This window comes from Schistocerca gregaria, chromosome 3 (assembly GCF_023897955.1).
Source record: "Schistocerca gregaria isolate iqSchGreg1 chromosome 3, iqSchGreg1.2, whole genome shotgun sequence".
In the NCBI taxonomy this organism is placed as follows: Eukaryota; Metazoa; Arthropoda; class Insecta; order Orthoptera; family Acrididae; genus Schistocerca; species Schistocerca gregaria.
Genome location: NC_064922.1, coordinates 881,616,204 through 881,635,545, shown reverse-complemented (window position 1 = coordinate 881,635,545; position 19,342 = coordinate 881,616,204). Strand labels below are relative to the sequence as shown.

The 19,342-nt window shown below is 39.7% G+C and overlaps 1 protein-coding gene across 4 annotated transcripts in view; it reads left to right on the top strand.

The window, feature by feature from the left end:
• Positions 1-19,342, top strand: part of LOC126355033 (putative leucine-rich repeat-containing protein DDB_G0290503) — a 512,513-nt gene that overhangs the window by 353,788 nt on the left and 139,383 nt on the right. The gene's annotated exons all lie outside the window — the stretch shown is intronic.

Here is a 19,342-nt window from a genome sequence, read left to right as displayed (position 1 = left end):
ATGATCCCAGCAATCAGCATACACATAGCTTGTGTATTGTGTCATTGAACTGTGCCCCGTCAGTGTGTAGCTATGAGCCGCTGTCATGATGACATGACGATTGTCAGCTGCTATAGTGATCTCATGAACTGCTGAGTCAGTTGTAGCCCCGCAGCCCAAGACAGGAAATCATCGTACTCAAACGATGAAATCTTCTTATATTCCCATGACTAATTTGACTTGAACATCGTCATGTCTACTGTTGTTGTCAGAGTTGCTATGGACAACAAAGTTAAATCTCAGAGTTACCTTTTTAATTCAGTTTTCTCAACTTCTTTTAAATGTTATTTGAAGTTACTTTTCTTCATATAGTTTGATTTATTATGCTACACTGCATATTTTTATCCTTCTTATAAATGTATGTTGTTGGTATCATTCATCCTTGGCAACAATGAATTTTCCCAAATTATTCCAATAACACTTGCATAAAATCTTTTAATTATCTGTTTCTTTGTAGAATGAATATAGAATGTAGTTTATTCGTCTCATAATGTACAGTTACAAATCAAAGATTTTTGTACTGGAGACACGTCAGTTTACTTTTAAGAAATAAGTTTATAATAATTAACATATTTCAGCAAGCATTTCTACATTTTTACACATGAACAATTTAACAAGAACATATACAACACTTATGGTCATTTTGCAGCTTGCAATACAATTTCTACAATAGATAAACACTTTATTATACAATACATAATCTTTATTGTTTCTTTTCTTTTCAAATTGCCAAACTGTCCTGCATGAATTCTGCATTCGAATAATAACATTTTTCCACTAGTATATTAAATAACAAGTTTTTTAGTGGGTCAAACTCCATATTTAACAGATTTGTGTTTTTAAATTTATTGTTAATTTTTAACCCTGTGTACAATGGTGTTTGAGCATGAAGTTTTAAATTATGAGAGGAAAGTTTGAAACTGTCTCTGTGATGAATACTGTAATTGTGGTTGAAATGAAAATTGTCAAGTGAGTTTTGATTCTTATAGATGAAAATAAAAATTTGTAGATATACAGAGAAGGAATAGTTAATATTTTTAATTTTTTAAATAATGGGCAACATGATGTTTTTTGACTAAACACATGTTTCTTATTATTCTCTTTTGAAGTGTAAGTAATCTCAGGCTGTTCATAGAGTTTCCCCAGAAAATTATTCCATACCGAATTATAGTCTCAAAGTAGCTGTGGTAGACTATCATCCTGGTGGCCATAAGGGTGGAACCAGACAAGACATTCATTGCATAAGCAATGCTGTTTAGTTTGTTTGCTAAGAAGTCTACATGTGCCTTCCAATTTAAATTTTTGTCAAGATTTAAACGTACCTTAATATTACATAACTTGCTTCTGTCATTTCCTGATTGCTGTGCACTATTTTTGTGGGCGATGCTGATGATGTTTTGACACTGAACTGCACTGATTGTTTTTTTGTGACATTGAGTTTTAATCCATTTTGCTGAAACCATAATTCTAGGTTTCCCATTATGTTTTCCACAGTATCGTGAATTTGTTCGAAATTGTCATTTTAAATTAAAACCGAGGTGTCATCTATGAATAAAACAGAGTGATCATCAATGTTTAAAGATAAATCATTTATGTACAGCAGAAAAGGATAAGGCCCTGAAATTGAGCCCAATGGGACCCCTGTGCAAATCTTTTTCCAATCTGAGAGTGATTTTTCCCCATTTGAATTTAAAATAACTCTGTGCTTTCTTTCTGACAAATAAGATTTGAACCACTGCTAGTCCATGTCCTTTCATGGCCATCACAATGGAATGGAATGTTGATAGTTTTTGGTACAGTTTCAGTGTTCCGTTTCCAGTGTTTGATCTGTAACCTTCTTATATTTGGTAGCAGTAGCTTTATTTAATAAGGTTTCTTTTTGTCACCTTTTCTTGTTATTTGGTAAGGTGGATCTGTTAGTCAGTTCCATCCAACTGTGTTTCACAAATCTTCACAGGACTTATGTGTTGATGGGTGCTGAAAGAGATTGTTAATTGTCCTCCAAACTCTCTGAATGATGCAAATGACACAACTTTCTGTATTCAGTACTCTTTTTACAACACAATCTCATGTACTAAGTGGGTTGACAGATTGCCTTAAACCTATGTAGCTTTTGCAAAAGCAAGACAACAAGTATATTATCCATAAGCAAATTTGACATCCTTTTTCACAGCATCAATTCTAGTCATGCCCTTTCCTCTTTTTCTTGTGTTGTTCTAAACACCTCCAAAGCTTGACTTTAAGCAACAAAAGGCCCCACACACCAGGTTGAGATACTCACTCACCGCCTCGTCTTGTAGAAGTGATGGGTTCAAGACATTCTTCCATCTGCACATTTATAAAAATATCTCCCAACACTTACTACTAAATGGCCATGAACATTTCTCATTATCACCAAAGCTTGGAAGTAAGACATACTATTCTAAAAATGTCATGTCACACTTCAATGAGACAGGTGAAACACTACCAGACCTAAAGCATAATGTAATAATTCCTGTTCCAAAGAAAGTAGATGGTGGCAGTTGTCAGTGTTAGTAGTGAACATAAGTAATGGTTGCAGAACACAAATTATTTACAGAAGAGTGGAAAGACTGATGAAAGCCAACCATTGGCAATATCAGTTTGGATTCTGGAGAAATGATGGAAATGCAAGATAATACTGACCCTAACTCTTTATTATGATAAAGAAGGTTGCTACTCACCATATAGTGGAGATGCTGAGTCGCAGATACACTATGTGATCAAAAGTATCTGGACAGACCAAAAAACATATGTTTTTCATATTAGATGCATTGCTCTGCCACCTACTGCCAGGTACTCCATATCAGTGACCTCAGCAGTCATTAGGCATTGTGAGAGAGCACATGGGACACACTATGGAACTCGTGGACTTCGAGTGTGGTTAGGTGATTGGATGTCACTTGTGTCATACATCTCTACATGAGATTTCCACATGCCTAAACATCCCTAGGTCCACTGAAGTGGAAACATGAAGGGTCACATATAGCACAAAAGTGTATATGCAAACCTCATCTGTTGACTGACAGAGACTGCCAACAGTTGAAGAGGGTCATAGTGTGTAATAGGCAGACATCTCTCCAGAACATCTAACAGGAATTCCAGACTGCATTAGGATGCATTGCAAGTACTATGACAGTTAACCGGAAGGTGAGGAAACTTGGATTTCATGGTTAAGCAACTGCTCATAAGCCACATGTCATCCCAGTAAATGCCAAATGACACCTCCGTTGGTGTAAGGAGGGCAAACATTGGATGATTGAACTGTGGAAAAACATTGTGTGGAGTGATGAATCATGGCACACAATGTGGCGATCCTATGGCAGGGTGCGGGTATGGCAAACCCCCAGTGAACGTAATCAGCCAGCATGTGTAGTGCCAACAGTAAAATTCAGAAATGGTGGTGTTATGATGTGGTCATGTTTTTCATTGAGGGGGGACACCACAGGGCTATACTGATGTTTTAAGCACCTCCTTGCTTCCCACTGTTGAAGAACAGTTCGGGGATGGCAATTGCATCTTTCAACACAATTGAGCACCTGTTCATAATGCACGGCCTGTGGTAGTGTGGTTACATAACAATAACATTCCTGTAATGGACTAGCTGGTACAGTGTGCTGACCTGAATCCTATTGAGAATATATGGGATGTTTCGGAACACCAACTTTGTGCCAGGTCTCACTAAATGACATTGATACCTCTCCTCAGTGCAGAATTCCATGAAGAATGGGCTGTCATTCCCCAAGAAACCTTCCAGAACCTGATTGAGCATAAGCCAGCAACACTTTTAGCACCGGTGGGACTTAGTAATACTAGAGGAGACTTCAATCTACCCTCGATTTGTTGGCGGAAATACATGTTGAAAGCTGGTGGTAGACAGAAAACATCTTCTGAAATTGTACTTAATGCTTTCTCTGAGAATTACTTTGAACATTTAGTTTATGAGCCCACACGAATTGTAAATGGTTTCAAAAACACACATGATCTTTTAGCCGCAAATAATCCTGATCTAATAGAGAGCGTCATGACGGATACAAGGATTAGAGAACACAAGGTCATTGTAGCAAGGCTCAAAACATATCAACGAAAACCACTAAAAATAAAGACAAACTATATCTATTTAAAACAGCAGATGAAAATTCACTTGATGCCTTCCTAAGAGAGAGTCTCCATTCCTTCCAAGCTAATTATGTAAGTGTAGACCAGATATGGCTCTAATTTAAAGATACAGTGACGACAACAATAGATAGATTCATACTGCATAAGTTAACAAGAGGCAGGACTGATCCACCAGGGCACACAAAACATGTCAGAACACTGCTGCAGAAGCAATGAAAAAAGCATGCCAAAATCAGAAGAATGCAAAATCCCCAAGACTGGCTAAGTTTCACAGAAGCTCGAAATTTAGTGTGGACGTCAATGCCAGATGCTTTTAGTAGTTTACACAATGAAATATTGTCTCAAAAAATGGAAGAAAACCCAAAGAAATTGTAGTTGTATGTAAAGTACACCAGTGGCAAAAAACAGTCAATACAGTCTCTGCACGATAGCGATGGAAATGTTACCAATGATGGTGTCTCTAAAGCAAAGTTACTAAATACAGTTATCCATAATTCCTTCATGAAAGAAGACGAAGGACATATTCCAGAATTCGAAACCAGAACAGCTGTTAGCATGAGTGACATCAAAGTAGATATCTTAGGTGTTGCGAAACAATGCAAATCACTTAAGAAAGGCAAGTCTTCCGGTCCAGATGGTATACCAATCAGGTTCCTCTCAGAGTATGCAGACACAATAGCGCCTTTCTTAGCAATCATATACAACTGCTCACTTGACGAAAAGTCTGTTCCTAAAGACTGGAAAGTAGCACAGGTCACACAAATATTCAAGAAGGGAAATAGGAGTAACCCATTGAATTACAGACCCACGTCACTGACCTCAATATTGATACGTAACCAACAAGGATTCAGAAAATATTGTTCTTGTGCAACACAGCTGGCTCTTTATTCCCATGAGGTAATGAGTGCTGTAGACAAGGGATCTCAAATCGATTCCATATTCCTAGATTTCCAGAAGGCTTTTGATACCATTCCTCACAAGCGACTATTAATCAAATTGCGTGCATATGGAGTAACATCTCAGTTGTGTGACTCGATTCATGATTTCCTCTCAGAGAGGTCACAGTTTGTAGTGATAGACCATAAATCATTGAGTAGAACACAAGTGACATCTGGCGTTCCACAAAATAGTGTCATAGGCCCCTTGCTGTTCCTGATTTACATAAATGATCTAGGTGATAATCTGAGCAACCCCCTTAGACTGTTCACAGATGACCCTGTAATTTACCATCTAGTAAATCATCAGATAATCAATTCCAATTACAAAATGATCTAGAGAGAATTTCTGTATGGTGCGAAAAGTGGCAATTATCACTAAACAAAGAAGAGTGTGAGGTCATCCACATGGGTACTAAAAGAAATCCCGTAAATTTTGGTTATATGATAAATCACACAAATCTAAGGACTGTCACTTCAACTAAATACCTAGGAATTACAATTATGAGCAACTTAAATTAGAAAGACCACACAGATAATATTGTGGGGAAGGTGAAACAAAGACTGCGCTTTGTTGGCAGAACACTTAGAAGATGTGACAAACCCACTAAAGAGACAGTCTACATTCCACTTGTCCGTCCTCTGCTGGAATATTGGTGTGTCGTGTGGGATCCTCACCAGGTAGGATTGACAGAGGACATCGAAAAAGTGCAAAGAAGGGCAGCTCGTTTTGTGTTCTCACGCAATACGGCTGAGAGCGTCACTGATATGATACGCGAGTTGGGGTGGCAGTCACTCAAACAAAGGCTGTTTTCTTTGCAGTGAGATCTATTTGCAAAATTTCAGTCACCAATTTTCTCTTCCAAATGCGTAAATATTTTGTTGACACCCACCTACATAGGGAGAAATGATCAACATAATAAAATAAGAGAAATCAGAGCTCGAACGGGAAGATTTAGGTGTTCCTTTTTCTCACGTGCCATTCGAGAGTGGAATGGTAGAGTAGTAGTAAGAAAATGGTTCCATGAACCCTGTGCCAGACACTTAAGTGTGAATTGCATAGTAACCATGTAGATGTAGATGTAGGTGTAGAGTGGAAGCTGTCATCAAGGCTGTGGGTGGGCCAATACCATACTGAATTCCACCATTGTTGATGGAGTGCACCACGAACATGTCATTTCCAGCCAGGTGTCTGGCTGCTTTTGATCACAAAGTGTAGGCATGACAAAAAGACTCACACAGTTATACCTTTTGGCCATTAAGGCCTCCTTCAACAAAATACACACACACACACACACACACACACACACACACACACACACACACACACACACACACACACGACTGCAGTCTCAGGCAACTGAAACAACACTGTGAGCAGCTTCACCAGTGCATGATGGGAGTGGTGGTGGATGGGTGGAGGCTGGGGCAGTGAGCGGTAGGGATAATATGATGGGTGTGATGGACAGTGAAGTGCTGCAGGTTAGAGGAAGGGCAGAGAGAGATGAGGAGGAGGGGGTGATGGGGGAGTGGCAGAAAAGGAGAGAATAGAAAGAGACTGAGTGTGTTGGTTGAAAGATGCTGTGTAGTGCTGGAACTGGAAAAGGGAAGGGGCTGGAAGGATGAGGAAAGTGGCTAACAAACATTGAGGCCAGGAGGGTTATGGGAGCATAGGATGTATTGCAGGGAAAGTTCCCATCTGCATAATTCAGAAAAGCTGGTGTTGGTGGGAAGGTTCATATGGCACAGGCTGTGAAGCACTCATTGAAATCATGTTTGGCAGCATGTTCAGTAACAGCATGGTCCACTTGTTTCTTGGCCACAGTTTGTTGGTAGCCATTCATGCTGACAGACAGCTTGTTGGTTGTCATGCCAACACAGTGACTGAAGCTTAGCTTGTAGACCACATGACTGGTTTCACAGGTAGCCTTGCCTTTGTTGGGATAGGTGATGTTAGTCACCGGACTGGAGTAGGTGTTGGTGGGAGGATGTATGGCACAGGTCTTGTATCAAGGTCTATTACAGGGGTATGAGCTGTGAGATAAGGGACTGAGAGCAGGCGTTGTGTAAGAATGGATGAGTATATTGTGTTAGGTGGATGACAGGATACCGCTATGGGAGTGGTGGGAACGATAGTGGGAATGGCATTTCTCATGTCAGGGCACAATGAGAGGTAATTGAAACCCTGGCAGAGAATGTAATTTGGTTGCTCCAGTCCTGGGTGGTAGTGAGTTACAAGGGGATTGCTCCCCTGTGGCCAGATGGCGGGACTTTGGGAGGTGGTGGGAGGCTGCAAAGATAAGGCATGGGACATTTGTTTTTGTACAAGGGTGGAAGGATAATTACAGTCAATGAAGGCATTTGTGAGACCCTAAGTATACTCCAAGAAAGACTGCTCATCACAGCAGATGCGATGACCATGGGTGGCTGGGCTGTAAAGAACGGACTTCTTGGAATGGAACGGGTGGCAGCTTTCAAAGTGGAGGTATTGCTGGTGGTTAGTAGGTTTGATATGGATGGAGTTACTAATGTAGCCATGTTTGAGGCGGAGGTCAACATCTAGGAAGTTGGCTTGTTAGGTTGAGTGGACCATGTGAAACAAATGAGGGAGAAGTTGTTGAGGTTCTGGAGGAATGTGGATAGGGTGTCCTCACCTTTGATCCAGATAGCAAAGATGTTATCAATGAATCTGAACCAGGTGAAAGGTTTAGGATTCTGGGTGTTTAGGAAGGATTCTTGTAGATGGCCCATGAATAGGTTGGTATCGGATGGTACCACATAGGTTCCCATAGCTGTACCCTGGATATGTTTGTACGTAATGCCTTTGAAGGAGTAGTAATTGTGGGTGAGAATATAGTTGGTCATGGTGACTAGGAAGAAAGTTGTTGGTTTGGAATCCGTCAGTCGTTGGGAAAGGTAGTGTTCAATAGCAGTAAGGCCATGGGCATTAGGAATGTTAGTGTACAAGGAGGTGGTATCAATAGTGGTAAAGGAACAGGAACTGTGTAGAGTTGATGGAGGAAATTGTTGGTACCTTTTATATAGGAGGGTAGGTTCTGGGCTATAGATTGAAGGTGTTGGTTTATGAAAGCAGAGATCCTCTTGGTGGGGGCACAATAATCAGCCACAATGGGGTGTGCTGGGTGGTTAGGTTTATGGACTTCAGGAAGCATGTAGAAAGTAGGAATGCAGGGAGTGCTAGGTGTGAGCAGAGAGGTGGACTCTGAGGAGAGATTGTAGGTTGGGCTGGGTTACTGGAATGGGGTCACTGTGGCAAGGTTTGTAGGTGGAAGTATCTGACAGGTGGTGGAGTCCTTCTGCCAGGTAATCCTTGCAGTTCAAAACGACAGTGGTGGAGCCTTTGTCTGCAGGTAGGCTTATGATGTCAGGATCAGTTTTCAGATGGTGGACTGCAGTTCTTTCTGCAGATATAAGGTTAGCTTGCACATTGAGGGATTTGGGGAATGATGGTGAGGCAAGGTTCAAGGTTAAGATTAGTCTTTGGTTGAATCTGATTGGTAGGGTTGGTGGTGAAAATATATTTACCCTGTATGGACCAGGAGGAGGTGAGAAGGTCTTTAACAAGACCTGCATGGTTGAATTTGGGAGTGAAGCTAAAGGTGAGGTCTTTGGAAAGGACTGATATTTCTGTGGGTTTAAGGCTTCTGGAGGAAAGATTCATGACTGTGTTGTGGGTCTATTTAGGTTCTGAATTCTGTATGGTGGTGGAAGTGAGTTTTGGAATGTGGGGTAAGTGTAGTAGGTCTGTGAGACAGGGTTGGTCAGCTTTGAGGGGACATGGTAGAGGTTTGGAGGTTGTTGTAGAGGTAGTTGAGAGTGGTACTCCAAGGTGGGAGTAGGAAGTAAGCAGGATGGGGAGCTTTCAGAGGTGGCATTGTGCATGTTGCTCAAGTTCCTGTAGGGCAAGAGTATGAAAGTGTGTTACGGATTCCAGGAATTCGGGATTGCGTAGCAGGAGAATTTTGTGGATGGCGAGAAGGTGCTGCAAGGAAGCTTGGGCTTGGTTGCTGTGGTTTTGATGGCTAAGCATTGGCAGAATCTGAACAGGTGGAGGTCATTGTGGAAGGAGGGGTTGCAGCAAGAGATGGATAATTTGATGGTAAGGCCATTAGGGGGAATTCCATGGGCCAAGCTACAATGCAGGAACAGTATGTGGGACTGGGATCTGGCTACAGATAAGGAAACTTTTCTTTACTGATGCCAATGGAAGGAGCAAGAGTCCATGATGATGCAAAAATGTGAAAAATTACGTAATTGATGTAGAATTACGTCTGAAAAATTTTGCAAGAATACACCCAAATACACATGAAAAGTTATGAAAAGGATGAAATGGATGCAAATGGGGGAAACAAGACTAAATCTGAGGGATATCCAATAACGAAAAACGAAAACTCACTAAAATTGGTGAGAAGTCACAAGGATCAAAGTAAAGAATAACTAATAAAAAAATATATATATTACAGTGAGTAGCAGGTCGAAGGGTGAATAAATGTGAAGAAAGGGGATGTGAAGAAGGGGGATGGCATACGTGACTGGATGGTAGAATTAGTGGGTGTGAACTTCAGCCAGTTTCCGGTGATTAAAGGTGGCAGTGTGGTACTAATGTGTAAGACTCGCACTCCCCCTTGGATGTCGATCTTACTTGGAGTTACTTCACATACTTTTAAATAACTCAGTACACTCAAGAATACTTTGAATTCAATCTCACTATATCTCATAATATATAACAGTTTTCATACACTAAACATTTCCTGTAAGCTCGACACCTTCTGGTCCGACAGAAGCTATTACAATCATCTTTCTATACACACAGCCTATAAATCTCTCCAAGTTTAACAAGACAACTGTCCCGACTTTACAGCAGTAAATGAGAGAATGAGTGAACAAAAGTCTCTTCTTTTCTTTCAACAACCTTCAAATGTTCACACCAGTAATGTTTTATATCTCACAGAGAATGATTCGTTTACTTCATGGGTGGGACGTGTAACTTCTTAGGCACCGATCATCCATCCGATACATGACTGTCCTGTATGCATATAATTGTGGCACAGTAGACATAGTTCTACTTTACCACACTTATCTCTAAAATAACGTTTGTTCAAGATGGTGGAAATACGAGTGTCTCTAGAATTTACCCCTAATTCTCTTAGCACTACATATCCCCTTCCTTAGCTCGAACACACAATATTTTATACATGTTTGTTATGTACATCAATATCATATTTGTATAACATTACTTTATGATTCCAACAGTTTTACTTTTAACAATTGTCTACTTAGTACATCATGGACCTTTTGGTTAATTTAAACTTTGTAAGGACAAGGATCTTTTTGTTCCCTTTCCAATCATCCATTCTGAGTGTGCATTACCCAAGTGTATGCTGTTATTTGCTCTTACTTCATGTACTGCTTTCTCTAAGTATGGATTTATTCACTATTTATTACAAACTGGAGGAACTCTGTGTTCTTTTCAACACATGTAACTTCACACAAATATAACATGCGAGTGGAAACGAGGATTCAAACTTACCAGAATAATCTCGACAAGATTTGTGACTTTTGTCACAATACTGCTGTTTTTCTTTAGGCACAGTACCTATACCTTACCCAAAGGCAGACACTATGAATGCACTACATCATTCCGTTTTGTTAGGTATGCCCCTTTAAACAAATTCCTAATATAATATGATACAGGTCAATCCCCTTCTTGGTCCCCCTACCTGCACAGTATAGGTCAGCCTTCCCTGGGTCTGCCTACCTGCCCTTTTCCATCCAATCAATTCTGGGTGCACCCTGCTTATTTTTCCTGAGCAGGCTTCATAGTCAATTGCCCTAGTATACCAATTTATGTACACTGTGATTCAAAACTACCCAGAAAAATTAATATTCTATTTTACCCCTCACACTTGCTTCACAATACTTACTTTAACCCTTTCTTGAGTCCTCCATTGCTCTTCCAGTCCTAAGTTTCCAATAGACACCATACTTGGGAAAATATATAGACACACACACACACACACACACACACACACACACACACACACCTATTCATGCACTGCTTGTCCCATTACCCTACAGTTCATCAAGAAAAGTCGTTAAACTGACACCAATTCTGTCCATTTAAGTATATGCTGTAACATAATGAACCACCAGGTGTTCCTCCTTCTCCAACGTACACCTGCTATGTTGTAATACTGTCATCATAGCTGTGAATACTCTCAGTTCTTACCTATATAAATATCCCTGTACATGACCATGAATACTCTTCTGTACATACCTTTATGTGATGTGGAACAGTCAACTCACATAACCAAGTGTGAATACCTATCACTATGTGCACCATTTTCTCCCTCCTACACATGACGGTTCTCACATTACCTTAAACTGTACTCTTTCTGTTTGTGTCTTTGTGTTTCACTGTGTGTATGCATATGGGTATTTGTGTAGCCTATTTCTTCAGCCAGCTTATGTAAAATAACTTGAAGGTTACAGAAAACCACGGAAATTGAGAAGGACTTCAGCAGTAGAAGTGTATGCATATGGACAGAGGGAAAGATAGACTGGTTCTCAAAAGAGAAGTAAGAAGGGAATAAGTAGAAATGGTTGCTAAGATCGAATAAGAGAAAGAATATAGCCCCAAAGACAGGAAACTCTTCCCACCCCCCTTCCCAGAATCCCCACTTTGCCAGTACTTGAGTGAGTATGGATGTAGATGTAGCGAGATGTAGAAGCCAGAAGAGGTCCTTTACTGTTCTTGATATACATTAATGACTTACCATTCCATATTGATGAAGATGCAAAGTCAGTTCTTTTTGCTGATGATACAAGTATAGTAATAACATCCAAAAACCAAGAACTAAGTGATGTAATTGTAAATGATGTTTTTCACAAAATTATTAAGTGGTTCCCAGCAAATGGACTCTCTTTAAATTTCAATAAAACACAGTATATACAGTATATATATACAGTACAATATGTACAGTTCTGTACAGTAAATGGCACAACTCCAGTAATAAATATAGACTTTGAATAGAAGTCTGTAGCTAAGGTAGAATTTTCAAAATTTTCAGGTGTGTCCATTGATGAGAGGTTAAACTGGAAGCAACACATTGATGGTCTGCTGAGACGTCTGAGTTCAGCTATGTATGCTATTAGGGTTATTGCAAATTTTGGTGATAAGAATCTCAGTAAATTATCTTACTATGCCTACTTTCATTCACTGCTTTCGTATGGTATCATATTCTGGGGTAATTCATCATTGAGTAGAAAAGTATTAATTGCTCAAAAACATGTAATCAGAATAATTGCTGGAGCCCACCCATGGTCATCTTGCAGACATCTATTTAAGGATCTAGGGATCCTCACAGTAACTTCACAGTATACATATACACTTATGAAATTTGTTGTTAATAATTCAACCCAGTTCACAAGTAATAGCAGTGTGCATAGCTATAACACCAGGAGAAAGGATGATCTTCACTATGCAGGGGTTAAATCTGACTTTGTCGCAGAAAGGGGTAAATTATGCTGCCACAAAAGTCTTTGGTCACCTACCAAACAGCATCAAAAGCCTGACAGATAGTCAACCAACATTTAAAAATAAATTAAAAGAATTTCTAGATGACAACTCCTTCTACTCATTGGCTGAATTTTTAGATATAAATTAAGGGAGGGAAAAAAACTAACTTAAACATTAGTGTCATGCAATATTTTGTGTAATGTAATATCTTGTACAGACATCGTTTATTAACCTGACATGTTCCACATCATTATGAAGTGTCGTACTCATGATCTATGGAACAAGTATTAATCTAATCTAATCTAATCTAAATGTCTCCTGCAGAACCGGCACTCTCACCTTCACATTTGAAGTCCCTGAAGAAAGATCTTAGCAACTCCTATGGAACAGCAAATGGTGAAGAATCAGTCACACTTGTCTACGAGGCTTGTGTGAAAGGTGTTGTGTGTGTGTAGTGTTAAACTTGTGTGCCTACACTACCCACCCCCTTTCAGAATTGATACAAACCCTCCCCATTCATACAATATCTCACAAATGGTATAAATATTCTATAAAAACAGGAAATTATACACTGCAACCAAATAGTTATTTTACCAGTTAGTCACTTCACATTATATCTTATACACACTTAAAATACCCTGTTCATGTTATGTCATCTATATATCATTCTTCTTAAACAGTACCATCATATTATATCGTCACTTATAATGTTATTCTGTTAGTTTTACCTCATGCTTAGAGGTCACTGTTTACCGTGCCCTCCTTAAATTAATCATATCTGTGCAGTCATAATAGGTCACATAAATACTAATATGATAGGATAGTTTAAGAAGTTGTAAATATATTACAGAATAGTTGAAGATTTTAAGGGAATTTGGTGTAGGAAAACTAATGTGGAAGCAACATCAAACTCAACTCAGGAACCTACGGTCGTCACTCCACCTGTTAACACAGAATGTTAACATCCCTGGGGAATAATGTGATTCCTTCTGGATCCCATGTATCTGCTCTTAACCTCACTTGAGCATGTGCAGACCTATACTTCCGGTTAAATTTTGTATGAAAGTCTACCCACAACCAAACAATTTCCATATTATTATGTAACCCAACATTAGGTAAAGTTATTCTGTGTTCTAACTTGTTCTGGATAAGTTCGAATTCTTTCCATGGGTCATCCATAACTTTGATAATATCATTAGGTTTGGAAAGGTGTGGAAGATGTGACATTTCGGGAGATTATACTCTCGGTAATTTCTCGGTCTACAATTAGCTCAAAAGGTTCTGCCAGACTGTTCATACTTATAATGTCGAAGTCAACCGCCTTTTCTTTGAAATTTTGTTCTACATTATTTACTCACAACTGACAGTTGGTGTACCAACAGCTGGAATTTTCGATTGAATAATCGATATTAATTCCTTTGATCGATCTGCTCTCTTTCAATATATTCAATTTCTGTCTTACAGAATTACATTTAACATTATACACATTTTCACAAGATTCCAATGTTTCATTAAACTCTGCCTCTAGGCTACTACACTTGTCTTCAATATCAAATTCTAGTTTCTTGGTCAAATTCTGTAATTGCTCCTCCTGTCTTTGGTTAAAGTCTGTAAATATTTGATTCATTTGTACTGTTAAATAATTACTTAATTATTTCTTTAAAGCTACTTGTAAATTTTCCACTTTATCATTTAACGCCTGAAACTTAGAATTTAAAGCTTCACCCTGTGCTTCTAGTTTTTCAAAAGCTTCACCCTGTGCTTTGAGTTTTTCATTTAATAAAGCATTCTGAACATTTATAGCATTTAATTGAATACTCTGAGCTATGATTAAGTTTATTACTTCAGACAAATCTGGCATGTTTTTGTTCACCATCAAGGCCATGGCTGGTCCTGTAGTTCCTGTAGGTTGTTGTTCCTTCTCCAAGTCCTAACCTTCCATGATCTCATGATCATTAAAAAAAATCACCTCTGCAAATAATGACCACCCTAGTTTACATTTAAATGGTTATTATCTTGAGCTCACCTGGCATAGGATTGTAGGCTGCATTGGGGAGGTGTAGAAATGGCTCCGGTGAACCGCCCAGGCACTGGCAGCATCACACATTGGTCGTGGCAACGGTATCAGCAGGCATGAAGCCAGCAACTCAAGGAGCAACCAGCAACGATGGCGTGTTACTGCGATTACTTCGACGTTGCCTGGTTACTGTGTCGGTGTTGGTTGATTACTGCGTCAGCTTCGGCGTCGGCTGGTTACTGCCTGTGTGAGGATTGTTTGCTCCCCACAACCAAATCTTCTTGATCGGATCTTGCAGACCAATTTCTTTGTCTCATTATTATGTGTTGCTACGGCAAATCTCAACTTTTTCTAATCTCCATCTTCTTCAGAAAAATTCCTCCTTTTCTTGTCCTGTCATGTTCACCACATTCTGGTGATTAAGAGGGTCAGTGTGATACTAGTGTCCAAGACTCACACTCCCCCTACCTACTTGTAGTTACTTTGCTGATCTTCTTTCAGGATAGTCGGCTGCGATATTCTACCCAGCTTCTTTTCCGAAGAATAGATGCTACTCTAGAGGAATTTTTTATACTTTTAAATAACTCATTACATTCGAGAATACTTTCAATTCAATCTCACTATATTTTATAAAACATAAGAGTTTTCATACACTAAACATTTCCTATAAGCTCGACACCTTCCAGTTCGACAGAGGCTATTACAATCATCTTTCTATACATACAGTCTATAAATCTCTCCAAGTTTAACAAGACAAATGTCCTGACTTTATGGCAGTAAATGAGAGAATTAATGAGTAAAAGTCTCTTCTTTTCTTTCAAAAATCTTCAAATGTTCACACCAGTTAATGTTTTATATCTCATAGAGTATGATGCGTTTACTCCATGGATGCCTCACGCCGATCGTCCATCCGATACACGTCCGTCCTGTATGCACATAATTGTGGGGCAGTAGACTGGGATAGAATGGAGAAAGTTAGGAGTGTGGAGGGGGGGGGGGGGGTTGTAGGATGAATACTAGATCATGTGGCACTGGAAAGGTGCAGGAGAGCATGCAGACATATGGGAAATGACACAGGGAGAGTGATCAATTTGAAAGTATAGGATTAATTATATTGGCGGGAGTAATGTGGGACATAAGGTGCTTCACCAACAATCAGTGTGGTTTTGTAGCCATCTGTTGTGTGCTGCTGAGGCAGTTATTACAGTGTGGCTTGTAAGTAGAGTGTAAACTGCAGTTTGTAAGGTGACAAGAGAGACACAGGAAAAAAGACAAAGAAGAATGAACATTGAGTATAGTGAAAATACTAACAAAGAAAAACAGCTCTAGGTTAGGATCAAAAAAGCTGTGAGGCAAATCAAACAATGGAAAATCCGGGATAGAATGTAATAATATTATGAGAAGGAAAGTTGCTACTCATTGTATAGCGGAGATGCTGAGTCCCAGATAGGCACAAAAAAAAGACTCTCACAATTATAGCTTTCAGCCATTAAGACTGTCTTCAACAGTAGACACACACACACACACACACACACACACACACACACACACACACACACACACACACACACATGCAAATGCAACTCACCCACGACTGCAGTCTCAGGCAACAGAAACAACACTGCAAGCAGCAGCACCAGTGCATGATTGGAGTGGCAACTGGTTGGGGGTAAGGAGGAGAGTCTGGGGCTGGGAGGGGAAGGGATAGTATGGTGGGGATGACAGACAGTGAAGTGCTGAAGTGCTGCAGGTTAGACGGTGGGCAGGGAAGAGATGGGAAAGAGGGGGGGGGAGGGGGGTGTGAAAGGAGAGAAATGAAAAGAGACTGTGTGTGGTGGTGGAATCATGCCTGTGTAGTGCTGGAATGGGAACAGGAAGGGGCTAGAAAGGTAAGGACATTAATTTCTCTGTCAGGGTTTTGATTGTCATGCCCTGAAATGAGAAATGTCCTGCCCTCTACCGTTCCCACCCGTCTCACAGTGGTAGACCAATATCCACCGAACCTACACAATAGACTTGTCCATCCTTATACAACCTCTGCTCCCAATCCCTTACCTCATGGCCCATACTTCTGTAATAGACTTTGATTCAAGACCTGTCCCATTCATCCTGCCAGCACCACCTACTCCAGTGCGGTCACTAACATCACCTATCCCATCAAAAGCAGGGTTACCTGCACCTCACGTGGCCTACAAGCTAAGCTGCAACATCTGTGCTGCTTTCTATGTAGGCACGAGAGCCAACAAGCTGTCTGTCTACATGAATGGCCTGTGTTCCCAAGAAACAAGTGGACCATCCTTTTGCTGAACACGCTGCCAAACATGACATCCTGCTTCACAGCCTGTGCCATATGGATCCTTCCTACCAACACCAGCTTTTCCTAATTGCATTACATCCTATGTTCCCGTATCCCTTTTGGCCTCAATCTTCCTTAGTCACTATCCTTGCCCTTCCAGCTGCTTCCCTGTTCCCATTCCAGCACTACACAGATGTCATTCCACCACCACATCCAGCCTCTCTTTATTTCTCTCCTTTTCTGCCACTTCCCCTCCCCCTCCCCCCCCTTTTCCTCCGTCACTGTCCATCTCCCCCACCATACTATTCCTCCCCCTCCCCACCCCAGCTACCTCCTTAGCCCCACCCAGTCACCACTCCCATCTCCACTGGTGCTGCTGCTCACAGTGTGGTTTCAATTGCCTGAGACTGCAGACGTGTGTGTGAGTTGTGTTTGTGTGAGTGTGTTTGTGTGCGTTTGTGTGTCTATTGTTGAAGAAGGCCTTAAGGGCTAAAAGCTGTAATTGCAAGAGTCTTTTTGTTGTGCCTATCTATTACTTAGCATCTCTGCTATAGGGTGGGTAGCAAGTCTCCTTCTCATAATATTGTTACATTCAGTCCTGAATTTTCCATTGTTTGATTTTTGACTCTACATCTTCTTGTAGAAGATATGTTAAGGATAGGTAAACCTACATCCATGGCATTGTTAGACTTAGAGGAAGCTCTTGACAGGTTGACTGTAATATACTCTTCGAAATTGTGAATGTAGCAGGGGTAAAATACAGAGAGCAAAAGATTATTTACAACTTGTACAGAAACCAGACAGCAGTTGCAAGAATCAAAGTGCATGCAAAGGAAACATTGGTTGAGAAGGGAATGAGACAGGGTTGTAGCCCTGATGTTATTCAATCTGTATTATAAGCAAGTAGTAAAGGAAATCAATGAAAAATTTGGAAAGGTAATCGAAGTTAAGGGAGAAGAAATAAAAACTTCAGAGTTTGGTGAGTACATGGCAATTCTGTCAGAGACAGCAAAGGACTTGGAAGAGCAGTTGAACAGAATGGATAGCATCTTGAAGAGAGTTTCTATGATGAACATCAAGAAAAGTAAAACAAGGTACTTGAATAAAGTCACATTAAATCAGGTGATGTTGAGAGAATTAGATTAGGATATTAGACACAAAAAGCAGTAGATGGGTTTCGCTGTTTGGGCAGCAAAATACCTGATTATGATTGAAATAGAGAGGCTATAAAATGCAGAGTGGCTGTACCAAGGAATGCGTTTTTTAAAAAGGAGAAATTTGGTACATAAACTATACATTTATTGTATTAGGAAGTATTTTCTGAATGTATAAGTCTGGAGTGTATCCTTGAATGGAAATGAATTGTTGATGATAAATAGTTCAGACAAAAAGAGAATAGATGCTTCTTAAATGTGGTTCTATGACATTCCACTATAATTTTATATTGAAAACAAATTTGCATATTTTGTGTTTTGGCTTCTAACTGAACTTAAAAGCATATTGCAGAATGTTAAAACTGTTTGTAGTTGAATGCTACTTATCTTAGGTCTCCTCTGTTGTTATAGGTCTCATTATGGATTATCTTGCTTGGCTGCATTTTATTTGTTAAAGGATTAATCACATGTGTAGAAACAGAAAGCTAACATTCTTAGTCACTAAATTGATGTACACATAGCTCTTGTTTTACATTCACTGTATTATCAAATCCTATAGAAATACATTGATCTTGTTGCATACCATAACAACAGAGTACTTCTCATACAGACTTAAAAAACATTGAATTACAACTACCAAATCTGCATATTTCTGTACAGTACTTGACTCAAAGCATTTTGCACAAAAGCTAATCCATATGGTCTGTGCTTACAGTTCAATTACAACTACCCACAGTGACTGACTAATTTCATACTGTCTGCACATTCTTCTACAGAACTTGACTCAAAAACGTTTGCACAGAAGTTAATCCACATGGTCTGTGCCACACTACGACATGTAACATAGTAACTATTACATTTTTTAAACAGATAATTATATCAATTAACTTAAGTGAAAATTCACATTTTATAAAATATTTCTGACATTGTGTAATACTGCAGATTGAAATAAATCTTCTGTCATTTGGACAGTTCAAACTGACCCTAACATCTGACCCCCACAAATGTTCAACAACATTCTTGAGTGCATTACATGTTGCCACTTCTTGCCATATAAGAGTATGTCCATCATTCTCAAACATGATCATTTTGATGGTCCAGGTGACACTGTGGGAAAGTATAAGGTCGCATGAGCGTACTGACCTGAAAGTCTCTGCACACAGTACACTCACCAGCCAACATTTTTGTGACACTGTATTCTTTCACAATGTGCACCTTTTCAGG